Genomic DNA, 15,146 nt, shown 5'->3' on the forward strand with positions numbered 1-15,146 from the left:
GTGGTTCAAGTTTTGGTTATAGACATGGAAATCAGGATATCTTTGATTGGAGAATGTGTCATTTGCATATTTAATCTGATATTCTAAGAGAAAGTGATGCAAAATGTGCCCCTTTTTATCAAGTACTCTCCGTTCATGGATTTTGTGTTGTTGCCTCAGCCTTGTGCTTGTCCTCTGCGCTGGATCTGTGATAACGAACTTCAGTTAATGAGCTCCTGCTCACGCCTCGTAAGACTGTTCACTCAATGATAATAACAGCAATCATTACTCACACTACTGCAGTATTTCCAGACTTCTGACGTAAACAGAGATGGGTCTCACAGGAGATCTTTATGTGAGGATGCAAAAGCTTCCAACTATTGAAATTCGTGTGAAACAAACAGAACAACGCTGAAAGGAACACTCCCTTCACTGAGGAGTTTGGAGACTTTATATGATGTTTTTTATCAGCCTTCACTCATAGTTTGTGTTCGGCTGCAAGAGTACATTCATGGACTGAAGGGAGCTCTGTCCTCCTCAGCTGGACTACAGAGCTGCAAATGAATCCCTGCTTCTCTCCATCTATGATCAAACCTCGAGTGTTCCTGTGGAACGTCTTACGGTAAATGATGTCACTGTCCTCTACTATCATCAGGGGGGTGATGAAAATGAGCGTATGGCAGACATGGCACAACTCATAAACCTTACCTCTGGGAACAGAGATGATAGCGCCCTCTAGCAGCTGGAATTATTGTGACTCCATCCATCAATTCTTCTGCTTATTCCTGTTAAGGGTCGCGGGGGGGCTGGAGCCTATCCCAGCGGCTATGGGCGAGAGGCGGGGTTCACCCGTGTGAGTCACAATACCTGTCCAAGGTATTGTGACTCACAAGTACTACTTTTTTGTTTTGCTAATTACTTAATAACAGTCTTGCTGAAAAATTCACTTCCCCCCAAATTCTTGAACAATGGTGCTGCTCATCTGCTGTCTAATCCCTCTTAACGTCTCACCACATACATTAGAATGCTTTCATGTTTACCTGAAAATGTGCCAAAGCAATGAGGGCACTTCAACCATGCGGGTGTCCCCAAACCCTGAAGATCACCGTCATGTGTGTTTCAAGACAAAAATAATTGACTGTGAACGATAAGTGGTCTTTTCTTTGTGGTTAGGAACACGGCACCAGACGCGCCTCCTCCTCCCTCAATGAAGAGACCATAAATGTGTTTTGCGCTTCAAACGTTGGGCTGCTGGACACAAGATGTCCCTGTTTGTTCCGTCAGCGTCAGCGTCAGCGTCAGCGTCAGCGTGTCCTCTCGTGCCTCTGTAAACATCAGTCTGCTCTATGGAAATCAAACATCCTTCTGATGTGACAACACAGTCTGGAGTAGAACATCATTTTGACCACGGTGTCCACCAGCGCCGTCCTCTGATGTCACTGCTGCGACGTTTCAGCTGCAACCTCAGCTGTCTGCAAACATCTTTATCTGTCTGATCCTCCCGTTTGAGCTGACATTTGCTTCTCGCCAGCTGCTGATGTGTGGGCTCAGTGTCAGCGGGTTGCGTGAAGCTGTGTCTGTAAATGGAGTTCAAACCCTAAAACAGTCCGTTTTCTGTTTACTTTGTTGTTTAATGATCACCTTTTTGTGGAGCAAACCAGAGAACATCCCAGGGTGAGGTTCGGCTCCAGGGCCGTCCTTTCAGTGATTCTCTCAAATACAGTGGTGAACACATCAACATTCAGGGGTGCCACAGGCAGACGGAGCAGATACCTCGCCGTGTCATTGCTGTGAATGGGAGCAGCAGATGCCCCCCCCCCCACCCCCATCAGTAGTCGGCCCTGTAGATGTCACAGTTATTTGAAGTGCATCATTCAAGCAGCTTCAACAGCAAACTGTCACCGTCGAAGCATTCAGCTCCAATTCAGAACTCCTGGAGTGAGCGGTGCCAGGAGGTAGGATCATGTCTGGCGGATGGAGCGCTGCAGCAAAGATCAAATCAGCCAGCAGCAGCAGAGGCTGCTCCAGTTGAGTAAAACACTCATTCAGATTAGCTTCAGGCTAAGTAGATGTGGCTGGCTCTTTCTGCATTCTGTAGTCACAGAGAAGTGATAGAGGAAGTAAAACATCTTTGTGAGCTCAATTGCCAATTAGTGAGTACTGGAAGGTCAAGAAATTCTTTTTGGGTGAATTACCACTTGGGGAAATGACCACAGTGAGGAGAATTCATCCTGAGATTCATTCAAATTCCTTGTAAATCAATGTCGGGGTGGTGATGAAGCCAGACGTCCCTCCATTATGCCGTGTCACGATTCCGCTTTGGTAGAAAAAAAAGTCTCAGGTTCTGTAAGCCAATCATAATCATTGTGGGCGGTTCTAAACCTCAGGTGCAGCAACGATACCCTGCAAAATAACGTAGGGGGAACTCACGTTCCGTCGTACCCACACATTCGTATGAGTTGCATATCTGAAGAAATACTCACAAGAAGACCTAAGCTGACGGTCCTCATCAGCACGTTGTTAGCATGTAGGTTGCTACCAGCTGGCTAACACAGAGGCTGCTGAAGTTTCACGTGGGGAGGAGAACGAGAAGACCGTAGCTTAGCAGAAGGGGCGGAGAATGTTGAGGGAACTAACGCAGGGTTACACCAGCAGTTACCATTCTTCCTCTGAGGAGCAGGAACATCACTGCAATGATCTATGGATGAGTCCAAGGTGTATGACTAGTTTACGTGAAGCCTCCCAAAAACTTTGACAACCAAGCATTTGATGGTTGGACTGTCTGGCAATCCTAAAGAGTGGGGTTTCTATTTTAGGGAAGGATCTGGGGAGGCGATCATCTCCAGGAACTTCCATGTTCCAGATGGCTCTTCAGCAGACAAGCTAACCCTAACGCAGGGGTCCCCAAACTTTTTTCTGCGAGGGCCACATAACTTTCCCCTTCTCTGATGGGTTTGTAACAGAAAAAGTGTGACGATCGCAGGGGTGCCTAAACGTAAAAATGCATTGTTTTCCAGAAAGCCACACTACCTAATAACCCTCTCTGGGTTTGGGTCTGGGGTTTTTTTCTGGGGTTGCCAGATCGGGGCACAGACTGCAGAAGGGTGGACTAGAATGTCACGCTCTGAGCGTGTATGGAATAGTGACTCACTGACTGAGTTCACACCAAACGGCAATGTGTATTTTCACGTCGCTTTATTCGCGAATATAAACACATTGATCCAGCGATCGAATTCGCACCAATAAAGTGACGTGAAAATTTGCGTTGTGTTCGGTGAACATTCGGGCTGCAACTAACCACTCTTTTAACAGTGGACTAGTCACCGACTATTGAAACGATTAGTCGACTAATCAGATAATTATTAATTTTTTCTTACATTTAGCATGAAGTTTATTTACTTATGTGTCAAATGATTATAAACAAGAAAGATGGTACAATGAAAAACACATCTTTTATTGAATTCATTAATTTAAAACACGTTTGTCAGGCACAGTCTCAAACGCCAGAGCTCTCTTTTATAGTGAAAACACTCTTCTAAAATGTCCAATGTGTCCTAAAAACCGTCCTGCTTGAATGTCCCTTGAGTCTCACGAGGAGTCAGACTGCGCTTGCTTCAGCTGCCCGACGGGTTTCTTTAAATGTTCCTGCATCACCGCCATGACACCAAGGTCTGCTTAGCAACCTTTGCTAGTAGTCTTTTTATTCGCCGTATCCAGGCTGAAATGCTCCAAACTTTCGAAGTTTTGGTGCGCGTACCTGATGCTGATGCCACGTTCCTGAATGTTCCTGCTCAGAGAAGTCTGTGTCAGAGATGATAATCAAGAGAGACGCCTCACTCTGCTGGAGAAACGCGTCTGGCGACAACAGACGACGATGGAATTCATTGTTGACGATTGTTATTATCAATTTTTGGCGACAACGTCCAGTAATCGTTGCAGCCCAAGTGAACACACCTTAATAGTTAATAATGAAAATAGTTCATCGCTAGTGATCAATTTTAATATCAAATACAAATACACATGAAAAAAAATTAAAATACGTCTCTGGTATTGTTCAGGGGGCCGGGCCAAATGTGGAGGCGGGCCGTATCCGGCCCACGGGCCGTAGTTTGGGGACCACTGCCCTAATGACTCAGCACTGATTGCAAGAATCAGCTCACTGACATGCTGGAGATGATCTGGCACGTTATCATGGTGGTGCAACGGAACAGAGGGGTAATGATAACAAGGTGGAGTTTGAGCAGGTGACAGAGTTAAAGTTTTTGATGCCGTTCATCAGCCCTGAGGGAAATGGCACAACTACACAAACATGACAACTACACAAACATGACAACTACACAAACATGACAACTACACAAACATGACAACGACACAACAGCGAGCCAGAAGTTCAGCAGTGGACCTCTTACACAACCCCCAGTGTAACCCTGCTAGACAATCAATGATAGAGATGTCTTTTTTTAACTGAGGGAAAATCTCATCAGTGGTGAAGGAAGGGTTGAGACACTTTGGTTTGCGGGAAGTGCTGCATTTGTAGTTTCTAAACCTGCCCGTGGAGCAGAGCAGGACAGATTTAAGATACAAATTTTAAAGCTTTATCATCTATGTGTGTTATTTTTGGTTTTGTATGTTTTGTTTGAGGCAGCACGGTGCAGCAGTGGTCCTCACCGTTTTTTTAGCACGTCTATGAAGGCCTCCATCAGATCACTCACATCAGTCCTCCTCTTTCTCTTCCCGCTTGATCGTGATGGTCGTGATGGTACGGCAAATAAGTGGATCACCACATTCATAGAGCTTTAAGCATTCATATTTGTTTGACAAATCAAACAGATAGTGCAAAGCAATAACTTTTTTATCTTGAGAATGGGCCAGCAGGGTGGAGCAGTGGAGCAGGGGTCAGCACCATGATCTCCCAGCAAGAAGGTTGTGGGTGGAGCCCCGGCTGCAGCACGGGGTCTTTCTGGGTGAGTCTCCATGTTCTCCCTGTTCCTGCTGGGTTCTCTCTGGTACTCCAGCTTCCTCCACAGTCCAAAGACATCAAGAGGGACCAGGTTAATCCAGACTCTAAATTGACCGTAGGCGTGGCTGGGAGAGCCAATGGTTGTCTGTCTCTATGTGTTGGCCCTGCCATGGACTGGTGACCTGTCCAGGGGGAAGGCTGCTGGGATAGGCTCCACCCCCACCACCCTCAACAGGAGGAGAGGGAGAACATGGAGGGAGGGATGATGGATGGATGGGTGGATGGATGCATGATGGATGGATGGATGGATGATGGATGGGTGGATGGATGATGGATGGATGGATGGAGGATGGATGGATGGATGGATGGATGGATGGAGGGATGATGATGGATGGATGGTGGATGGATGATGGATAGGTGGGTGGATGGATGGATGGATGGAGGGAGGGATGGATGATGGATGGATGGATGGAGGGATGATGATGGATGGGTGGATGGATGATAGATAGGTGGATGGATGATGGATGGATGATGGATGGATGAATGGAGGGATGAATGGAGGGATGAATGGATGGATGGAGGATGGAGGGATTGATGGATAATGGATGGATGGATGGAGGGATGATGATGGGTGGATGGATGGATGAATGGATGGATGGAGGGGTGGATGGATGGGTGGATGGATGAAGGGATGGATGGAGGGATGTTGATTGGTGGATGGAGGGATGGGTGGAAGGATGGATGATGGATGGAAAGAGGGATGGATGATTGATGGATGGATGATTGATGGATGGATCATGGATGATGGATGGATGGATGATTGATGGATGGGTGGGTGGATGATTGATGGATGGATGGATGATGGATGGATGGATGGATGGATGGAAGGATGATGATGGGTGGATGGATGGATGGGTGGATGGAGGGAGGGAGGGAGGGAGGGAGGGATGATCGATGGATGGATGGAGGGATGATGATGGATGGATGATGGATGGGTGGATGGATACTGGATGGATGGAGGGATGATGATGGGTGGATGGATGGAGGGGTGGATGGAGGGATGGATGGATGGAGGGATGATGATTGATGGATGGGTGGATGGATACTGGATGGATGGAGGGATGATGATGGGTGGATGGAGGGATGGATGGATGGATGATGGATGGATGGAGGGAGGGAGGGAGGGAGGGAGGGATGATGGATGGATGGATGGAGGGATGATGATGGATGGGTGGATGGATACTGGATGGATGGAGGGAGGGATGGATGATGATAGGTGGATGAATGGATGGATGGATGGATGATGATGGATGGATGGATGGATGGATGATGATGGATGGATGGATGGATGGATGATGATGGATGGAGGGAGGGAGGGAGGGAGGGATGATGGATGGATGGATGGAGGGATGATGATGGATGGGTGGATGGATACTGGATGGATGGAGGGATGATGATGGATGGATGGATGGATGATGGATGGATGGAGGGAGGGATGGATGAATGGATGGATGGATGAATGGATGGATGGATGGATGATGATGGATGGATGGATGGATGGATGATGATGGATGGATGGATGATGATGGATGGAGGGTTGCATGGATGGAAGGGTGGATTGATGGATGGATGGATGGATGGAGGGTTGGATGGATGGAAGGGTGGATTGATGGATGGAGGGATTATGTTTTGTTTTATTTCAGCAGCACAATGACTGCTTCTGTGTGTGTGTGTGTGTGTGTTTCCCTGATGGGAGTTAAGGGGTGAGGTGACCCCCTTTTCTGTTTACCCAGTTGAAGGTTCAGTGGATTCATAAATACAGAGGAGGGTGTATTTGGGTGAAGAAATGCAGGAAGTGACAAATCCAGCGTCAACCTTAGTTCTGTCAGGCCGTGGTAGTCAAGTGCGATTGGCTTTCCCGACCATCAATCAAACTGATCAATCAGCTGATCTATAGCTGCTCCGCATCAGCTGATCAAATCCCTCGCTTCTGATTGGCCCCTCTCAACTTAAATGTCACCCGGCCTCAACTACCGCTCTGCTAGCTTCTGGCTATGCTGCTCTGCCCACTGTCATCTGCTGTCATCTGCTGTCATCTGCTATCTGCTGCTGCTGTTATCTGCTGCTACAGTTGCTCCTGCTTGCAACTTGCTACCCTCCACCTCCCCAGCTCCACCTTGTGGTGTATACATGGCATAGATCGTTCCATGTCATGTTGCTGCTCTGTTCACGGGGTATGTTTGCTCTTCCAGTCTTAAACTGGGAGAATCTTCCCTCACGCTGCTGGTCCCCTGTTTCATGGTGATCATGAAACATGATCAGGGACTCCTCTGAGCGGAGCCGTACCGCCAATTGTACTAGAATAAACAAATCAAGCTCATTATCATCTCTGTGTTTCTTGACGTGAATGAACCTGACAGAACTGTATTTCATGTGTTTCTGCTCAGTGGAATGCTGTGTGTTGGTTTGCATCATCCTGATCACCAGCTGATGAAGCACTGATGTAGATGCGCTTCTCCTTCACTCCATGATGGTGAGGCTTCACAGAATCGTGAGCCAGGAGCGCCGTCAGGACACTTTCGTGTATTTGTGTTGAAGCCAACAGCATTTTCTCCCTGACCAGGTGTTTTTAGTGCCTTGTGTAGGTGCACGTTTGGCTCGTGTTGCAGACTTGTGCATGAAAATTTGTGCACAAGATTTTCATGGGCAGTAAGAATGTTTCAGGAGAATGCTGCAGGACGAGCTAAACTATATCCACTTCCATGTTTTAAGTCTATTTGGTATAAATTGTAGTAATTTGTGTTGAATGATGTGACTAGAATTAAATGCAGGAGCGTTCGCATGATTGCATTTATCCGTCTGGTCTTTTCCCTCGCAGGAACAGATTTAAATTAAAGCAAAATTCACTTCAATGCCTTTCAATATTTATCCTTTCATTCAAGACGTGTTCTCTCCACATTAAACATGGAACCCATTTCTACCTCGTCAGCGGGAGTGTAGGTGGATACACTGCTGTGTGTTTAACCACAATAATTGTTAATCTCAATGAATAAGATACTGATTGAATTATGCGAGTCGATGTTTGCAGGATGAGGTTGACAAAATTAGGGTGGAGAAGTTCGATAAAAGAAGGAGGGAAGACACTAAGATGGGAGAGTGAAGCATCTTATAGAGAGGAACTGAGGAGCAGATGAGGAGGGATGGATGATCGCAGTGATTCAGACAGAGGAAGAGACGGATGGCAGGATGGGAGGGAAGGAATGGAGGGGGACGTAGAGGAAACAGCTGAAAAGCATTTGGCAGAAATGAGAGAGGTGGAAAAGAGGGAGGCGGAATCTAAATGGATGGAAAGAGTGATGCAAATAGAAATTAGGAGCAGCTTTTGTTGAGTAGGTGCCGGAGAGGCATCGCGTCGTCTCAAGCTGGTCTGAGCTGGTCTGACTCCATGAGGTCTGTGCTCAGCGCCATTCCTCAGCAGACGATGTCACAGGGGGGAAAGTAGCCATTTTACCAAATATACCATTGCCAAATTACATCAACAGCAGTAACGAAGGAGCTGATTGATCACCAGTCGGTCTCCATCAGCATCACCACGACTTTGAAACATTTAACCGGTGACTCACTGAGGCATCTGACTGCAGCCTGGTCCCACCAGTTGATGCATGAACGCACGCCAGCTGCTTGCATCATTCATGCTCAGCGTGGCTCGGCAGTAGAGTGGCGGTCTAGCAACCGCAGGGTTGCTGGTGTGATTCTCACTTCCCACCGGTGTCTGTGTCTGGTGCCTTGTATGGCAACTCAAGCGTGTGCATGCGTGTGTTTGCATGTGTGTGTGTGCGGGTGTGTGTGTTTGTGTGTGTATGAATAGACAACACTGTGAAGGCCTTGGAGTGCCGCTAATGTAGAAAAATGAATTAATTCATCATCGTGCATCTTTGCCTTTCATTCAATTCTGTTCCACTGATTTGAGTCAGTCATCACCCAATGCTCCTTGACTCATAAATCTCTTACACTTGGGTTTACTAAAATTCATCTATCATGCATCTCCAAATAAGTCCAGCTGGGGTTCAGAGTTCAGTGCTGCCTAACAGGTCGAAGGGTCCGTGCCCACATCAGTCTACCTGGTCTTGATCTGAACACACCAGGATGTTTTAAAGATGAATACATGCGTATGCACCCAAACAGCCACCAGGTCCTGAGCTGACCATCCATCTTCCTGCTGCATCCTTGTCAGGGGTGCCTCAGGAAAGTTGCTACATTGATCAGATTTCCTCCAAACATATAAGATTCTTCCTTTGGCTGAGCTGCTCCCCTCCACCAAGTTTGGTTAAAATGTGTCTTGTAGTTTTTGCATGATCCTAATAGGCCTTGTAATGATTTATGATGTATGTTGTAAAGTTATTTCTGTGCAACAACGCACAAACTAGACAATCACAGAGTGAGACAGTATGATAGTCCATTCACTGGTGTCGGTAGTCTGATTAGAATGATGATGGTAGGATGTGAGAGAGAGCAGGAAGAAGCTGCTGGAACGTGACGCACATCTGTTGCTGCCGATGCTCCTCAGTTTCCCTCTGGAGCCTCGTCCATTCGATGATCATCTCCAGGCGGTGGCGGCCTGCCTCTTCGTGCTGTGTTTTTTTAGCACGTCTATGAAGGCCTCCATCAGATCACTCACATCAGTCCTCCTCTTTCTCTTCCCGCTTGATCGTGATGGTCGTGATGGTACGGCAAATAAGTGGATCACCACATTCATAGAGCTTTAAGCATTCATATTTGTTTGACAAATCAAACAGATAGTGCAAAGCAATAACTTTTTTATCTTGAGAATGGGCCAGCATGGTGGAGCAGTGGAGCAGGGGTCCTCACTGTGGCCCCCAGCAAGAAGGTTGTGGGTGGAGCAGTGGTCCTCGCTGTGGCCCCCAGCAAGAAGGTTGTGGGTGGAGCAGTGGTCCTCGCTGTGGCCCCCAGCAAGAAGGTTGTGGGTGGAGCAGTGGTCCTCGCTGTGGCCCCCAGCAAGAAGGATGTGGGTGGAGCAGTGGTCCTCGCTGTGGCCCCCAGCAAGAAGGTTGTGGGTGGAGCCCCGGCTGCAGCACGGGGTCTTTCTGGGTGAGTCTCCATGTTCTCCCTGTTCCTGCTGGGTTCTCTCTGGTACTCCAGCTTCCTCCACAGTCCAAAGACATCAAGAGGGACCAGGTTAATCCAGACTCTAAATTGACCGTAGGCGTGGCTGGGAGAGCCAATGGTTGTCTGTCTCTATGTGTTGGCCCTGCCATGGACTGGTGACCTGTCCAGGGGGAAGGCTGCTGGGATAGGCTCCACCCCCACCACCCTCAACAGGAGGAGAGGGGGAACATGGAGGGATGGATGGATGAATGGAGGGATGGAGGGAGGGAGGGATGGATGGATGGATGGATGGATGATGGATGAATGGAGGGAGGGATGGATGGATGGATGGATGATGGATGAATGGAGGGATGGATGGATCTGTAGAATGAGGAGAGTGAGTTCTCCCTGTTAATCTTTCAGAAAAGGACATAAGGTTGTGATGTAAAATGACCACCTTAACAATGATGTGGCGCCCTCTAGGGGCTCCTTAAACACTTCAAATATGAGGAAACCTCTGCAGGCTCTTCACATTCACTCACTTCCTTCCATACACATCAAGTTAGTAAGAGAGTTTAAACCCATAAAACGTTCAAGACAGTCAGATGCATTCGATCTTGTGACAGAAGGAAACTTGAGATGCATGATCTTTGATCACCAGCTAAACTTTCCACCTCACGTGGGACCAAAAGTCACCGAGGTGTAAAACATTGCCAGTCAAGTGAGAAACGAGGGCATCGATGCTCATCTCAGTCGTATTCACACTCTTCACTGACATTTGAGTGAATCCTCGGTTGGGTTTGAACTCTCCCATTAAATTCCCCAGCGCCTCCCCTCACCGGCTCTGGTCCCTGCCCTCTGCTGCTGATTCACATCCAGATATTTCAGCTCAGTAAATACTAGTGTTTGTCTGCTAGTTTTACAATCGACCTCCAGTCACGCAGCATTTCCTTCAGAGGAGTGTGTACCTGCTAATGTGTGTGTGTGTGTGTGTATAAATACAGGCAGCACACAGCAGACTGTGTGACTGCACGAGGAGTAAAACTGTCAAAATAAATAAACACAAATAAATGACTGAAGGATATATACGGATAAATGAGGAAGACTCTCTTTTACCCAATAAATGTGCAAGTTAGTTTGACACCCAAATACTTTTTTCATAGTGAATTATTTCATTTTTACATTTCAATTTCAGGGTATTTTTTAAACTGTTTTTATTTATTAATTCCATTTTTCATTGACCTCAATTGTCCTCCCACATGTTAATAAGGAGCTCGCTATGCCAGACAATTCAGGCATGAGCAATCAACCCCAGCATCACTGTGACCCAGACTCTGCCCAGATCTTGGACCAGATCAGAAACACCGTCCCCACAGGCGAGGCGAGGCAGTTTTCTTTGTGGCTTGTTTTCCCCACCAGTTTGTCTCCAGGCTTCATGGCATCATAACAACATCCTCTGCCCTCTGAGCCTCACATCGACTGAGGAGAAACTCCATAGAAAACCTTGAACAGGGAAAAATGGGAGAAACCTCAGGGTGAGGAGGGGAGGAGGATCCCTCACCAGGAGGGACAGACGTGCAGGAGATGTTGGTACAGACAAGAAAACAGTTTATAACACAGAATGGAGGAAACATAGAAATGTTAGGAACAGTTGAAGAAGGAAGCTTCTGGAAGGGGAGGCAGGGAGAGCAAGCCAGCTTGATGAGGGACTGGATGGTAGACTGGTTCATGGGAGGGGAGGCAGGGAGAGCAAGCCAGCTTGATGGGGGACTGGATGGTAGACTGGTTCATGGGAGGGAAGGCAGGGAGAGCAAGCCAGCTTGATGGGGGACTGGATGGTAGACTGGTTCATGGAAGGGGAGGCAGGGAGAGCAAGCCAGCTTGATGGGGGACTGGATGATAGACTGGTTCATGGGAGGGGAGGCAGGGAGAGCAAGCCAGCTTGATGGGGGACTGGATGATAGACTGGTTCATGGGAGGGGAGGCAGGGAGAGCAAGCCAGCTTGATGGGGGACTGGATGGTAGACTGGTTCATGGGAGGAGAGGCAGGGAGAGCAAGCCAGCTTGATGGGGGACTGGATGGTAGACTGGTTCATGGAAGGGGAGGCAGGGAGAGCAAGCCAGCTTGATGGGGGACTGGATGGTAGACTGGTTCATGGGAGGGGAGGCAGGGAGAGCAAGCCAGCTTGATGGGGGACTGGATGGTAGACTGGTTCATGGGAGGGGAGGCAGGGAGAGCAAGCCAGCTTGATGGGGGACTGGATGGTAGACTGGTTCATGGAAGGGGAGCGCGGGCCAGTGTAATAGTAGGGAATAAAAGGGGGGTGGGGGGGACGATGCAGGTGGTGGTTGGAGCAGAGAGATGGAGCTTTCGTGGATCTGAGGAAACACAGAGAGACACCAAGGAGGAGAGGGGAGGAGGGGAGAAGAGAGGAGAGGAGGGGAGAGGAGAGGAGAGGAGAGGAGAGGAGGGCTCCATGTAACCTGATGTGTCCCCCAGCAGTCTAAGCCTGTAGCAGCATAGCTATCAATGGTTCAGAGCTACCTGAACCAGTCCTGACTGAAGGCTCCACCTCCCAGGCTGTTTTAGAGATACTGGGAGTCAATAACAGACCTGCATTCTGGGAGCGGAGGGCTCTGGTAGGACAGGAGGGACTAATGAGTTCTTTCAGAACTCCTAAAACTGAACCCTGTGGTCCACCATATGTAACTCTGCTGTACTCTGAATAGTTATTATTAACATGAACAAACTGAAACCTGAAGATAAGTAGGACTTAAACCATTTTAGGGCAGGTCCTTAATCCCAGTTTCATGGTCTAGTCTCTGTAGCAGGATGCTGTGGTCGATGGTGTCAAATGCAGCACTGAGGTCCAAAAGGACAAGCACAGAGACGAGACCTCTGTCTGAAGCTATAAGAAGATCAGTAGAGACTCTGACCAGTGCTGTTCCAGTGCTATGGTGTCCCTGAATCCAGACTGGAAGGCTTCAAAGAGCTCGTTGCTGTGCAGATGTTCATGTAGCTGCTCCAGGACAACCTTCTCAAGGATCTTGGAGATGTAGGGGAGGTTGGATATTGGCCTATAGTTGGCTAACACATCTGGGTCAAGAGAAGGTTTTTAAGTAAAGGGTTGATGACAGCCACCTTAAAGGCCTGTGGCTCATAACCTGTGACTAAGGAAGGATAAATTTGGTTCAATATAGAAGTGTTGACTAGAGGGAAGGCATCCTTAAGGAGGCTTGTCGGGATGGGATCCAGCAGACAAATGGCTGACTTGGAGGAACCGACTGCAGAAGTTAATTCTGACAGGTCGATGGGGAGAAGCTGTCCAAGTGAGCACCAAGTCTGGGAGGTGCTTCTATGGGGACTGTAGTCTGTCCTCCATTACTGGCAATCTTTGTTCTGATGTTCACAATCTTTTCAGTAAAGAAAGACAGGAAGTCGTTACTGCTGAGAGTTGGGGGATGCATGGCTCAACAGCACTATGGTTCTTGGTGAGCCTGCCCACGGTGTTGAAGAGGAACCTGGGGTGGTTCTTATTCTTTTCTATTAAGGATGAGTAGTAAGCGCTTCTAGCATTACGGAGTTCTTTTTTATATATTAATAAACTCTCCTTCCAGGCTTGGCGGACTTCCTCGTGCTGGCTGGAATGTGTCTTCCTTTCCAGTTGTCTGGTCTTCATTTTAAGGCACGCAGCTCTGGGCTGTACCAGGGAACTATTCTTTTCTGGTTGATAACCTTCTTTTTCAGGGGAGCTACGGCATCAAGTGTCCCAAGGAGTGCTGCTGCAGTGCTGTCCACAAGATAGTCCACCTGGGTGGGGTGGAATCAGCATAACTGCCCATTATATCACTACAAGGTGTGGCAGCAAGCTCTGCTGGAATAAGCTCCTAAATCTAGAAACAGCAGTGTCAGATAGACATCTACTGAAGCAGGACTTTTTCCAAGCTAGGATATAATTTGTTAGGGTAAATTCAAATGTAATTAAGGAGTGATCAGACAAGACGGGGTTAGTGATGTCACTGGCTATTTCCCGGCTGCGGGGAGCTGCTAGCGGTGGCTAGGCTAGGTGGCTCCGCACCCGCTAAGGTGCACTGAGAAGCTCCTGAAGCTAAGGGACTAGCGCTAGCCTCCATGGTGCGGAGCCAGGTCTCTAACTCACTTTGCCTCGCCTCCAGGACTACAAACAAACTACACTTATTACACGTACCATTAACACTAAAGGAGGTAGAGGAGTAACTAAACATCTGGCACATGGAGCAGGAGAGGGAGGGAGAGGTGGGGGAGAGGCAGAAAGAGAGAGAGCAGCCATAGCTAGTATGCTAAGGTGAGCTAGTGGACCTGTGGCAAATATAACAAATAGAACGAGGAATTTCAGAGCAAAGTCCTGCTAAAGCCTGAAGTGACAGAAACCTCTGTATTACACTAAAACGTAGTACACAGTGGTGCTTAAAGCGATTAAGTTAGCAGTACACCTGAGGGAGGATTGAGAGAGTGAACAACACAGCGACAGGATTACAGGCAGGAAATGACGTAACACGCTCACGTAAGTCTCGAGGAGGATTCTGAACCATGTGTCCAGGTTACCTCCTCAGGAACACATACAGGAGAAATGAAAGAATAAGTAAAAGCTGGAATTTTAAAGAAATGGAGAATCAATAAATACAGGAGAACTGAAGTAAAAGGTAACAAATAAACTTGTTTTTTAAGAAATCAATTGGCAAAGATATTGGGAACAATAAAAAATGAGTCCCTTTTTCTAATAATTGTGTCTTAATCTGTTTCTTTATTTTTAAGTGCCAATTTGAGTCATTATTGAGGCTTTTTATGTAATTTGCTCATTTCTTTTTTGAAGGCGTCTTTTTGCAACAGTGGCAATTTCTGTCCTCAGTACCCACAAAGCAAATTGAGTCAAATCAATGTCACTGTAAACATCTTCCCTTATTGCTTTGCCTGGGAAGCCTCATTTCTATGCACCCAAACACCCATGAAGTTTATGAAGTGAGACAGACGCGGAGAACAATTTCTGGTTTTTAATGTTCTCTTCAGATTTTAATCGGGAAAGTGCAGCCAAAGTAATTGATGATTAAAGTACTGTTTAGT

General features: G+C 47.5%; 1 protein-coding gene across 5 annotated transcripts in view; it reads left to right on the forward strand.

Moving 5' to 3' along the window:
• LOC147255253 (leucine-rich repeat and fibronectin type III domain-containing protein 1-like protein) overlaps positions 1-15,146 on the forward strand; it is a 308,907-nt gene that overhangs the window by 230,684 nt on the left and 63,077 nt on the right. Inside the window, exon 1 of one of the 5 annotated variants that reach the window (XM_086217021.1) lies at positions 13,855-13,902. The exons of the other annotated variants lie outside the window; for them this stretch is intronic. The gene's annotated coding sequence lies outside the window, so the exon portion shown is untranslated. Of the gene's footprint in view, positions 1-13,854; positions 13,903-15,146 lie in introns of those variants that run through there. 5 annotated transcript variants of the gene reach the window in all.

This window comes from Aulostomus chinensis, chromosome 10 (assembly GCF_037954235.1).
Source record: "Aulostomus chinensis isolate RoL2024-O1b breed Wild chromosome 10, RoL_Achi_v1.0, whole genome shotgun sequence".
NCBI classification, from domain to species: domain Eukaryota; kingdom Metazoa; phylum Chordata; class Actinopteri; order Syngnathiformes; family Aulostomidae; genus Aulostomus; species Aulostomus chinensis.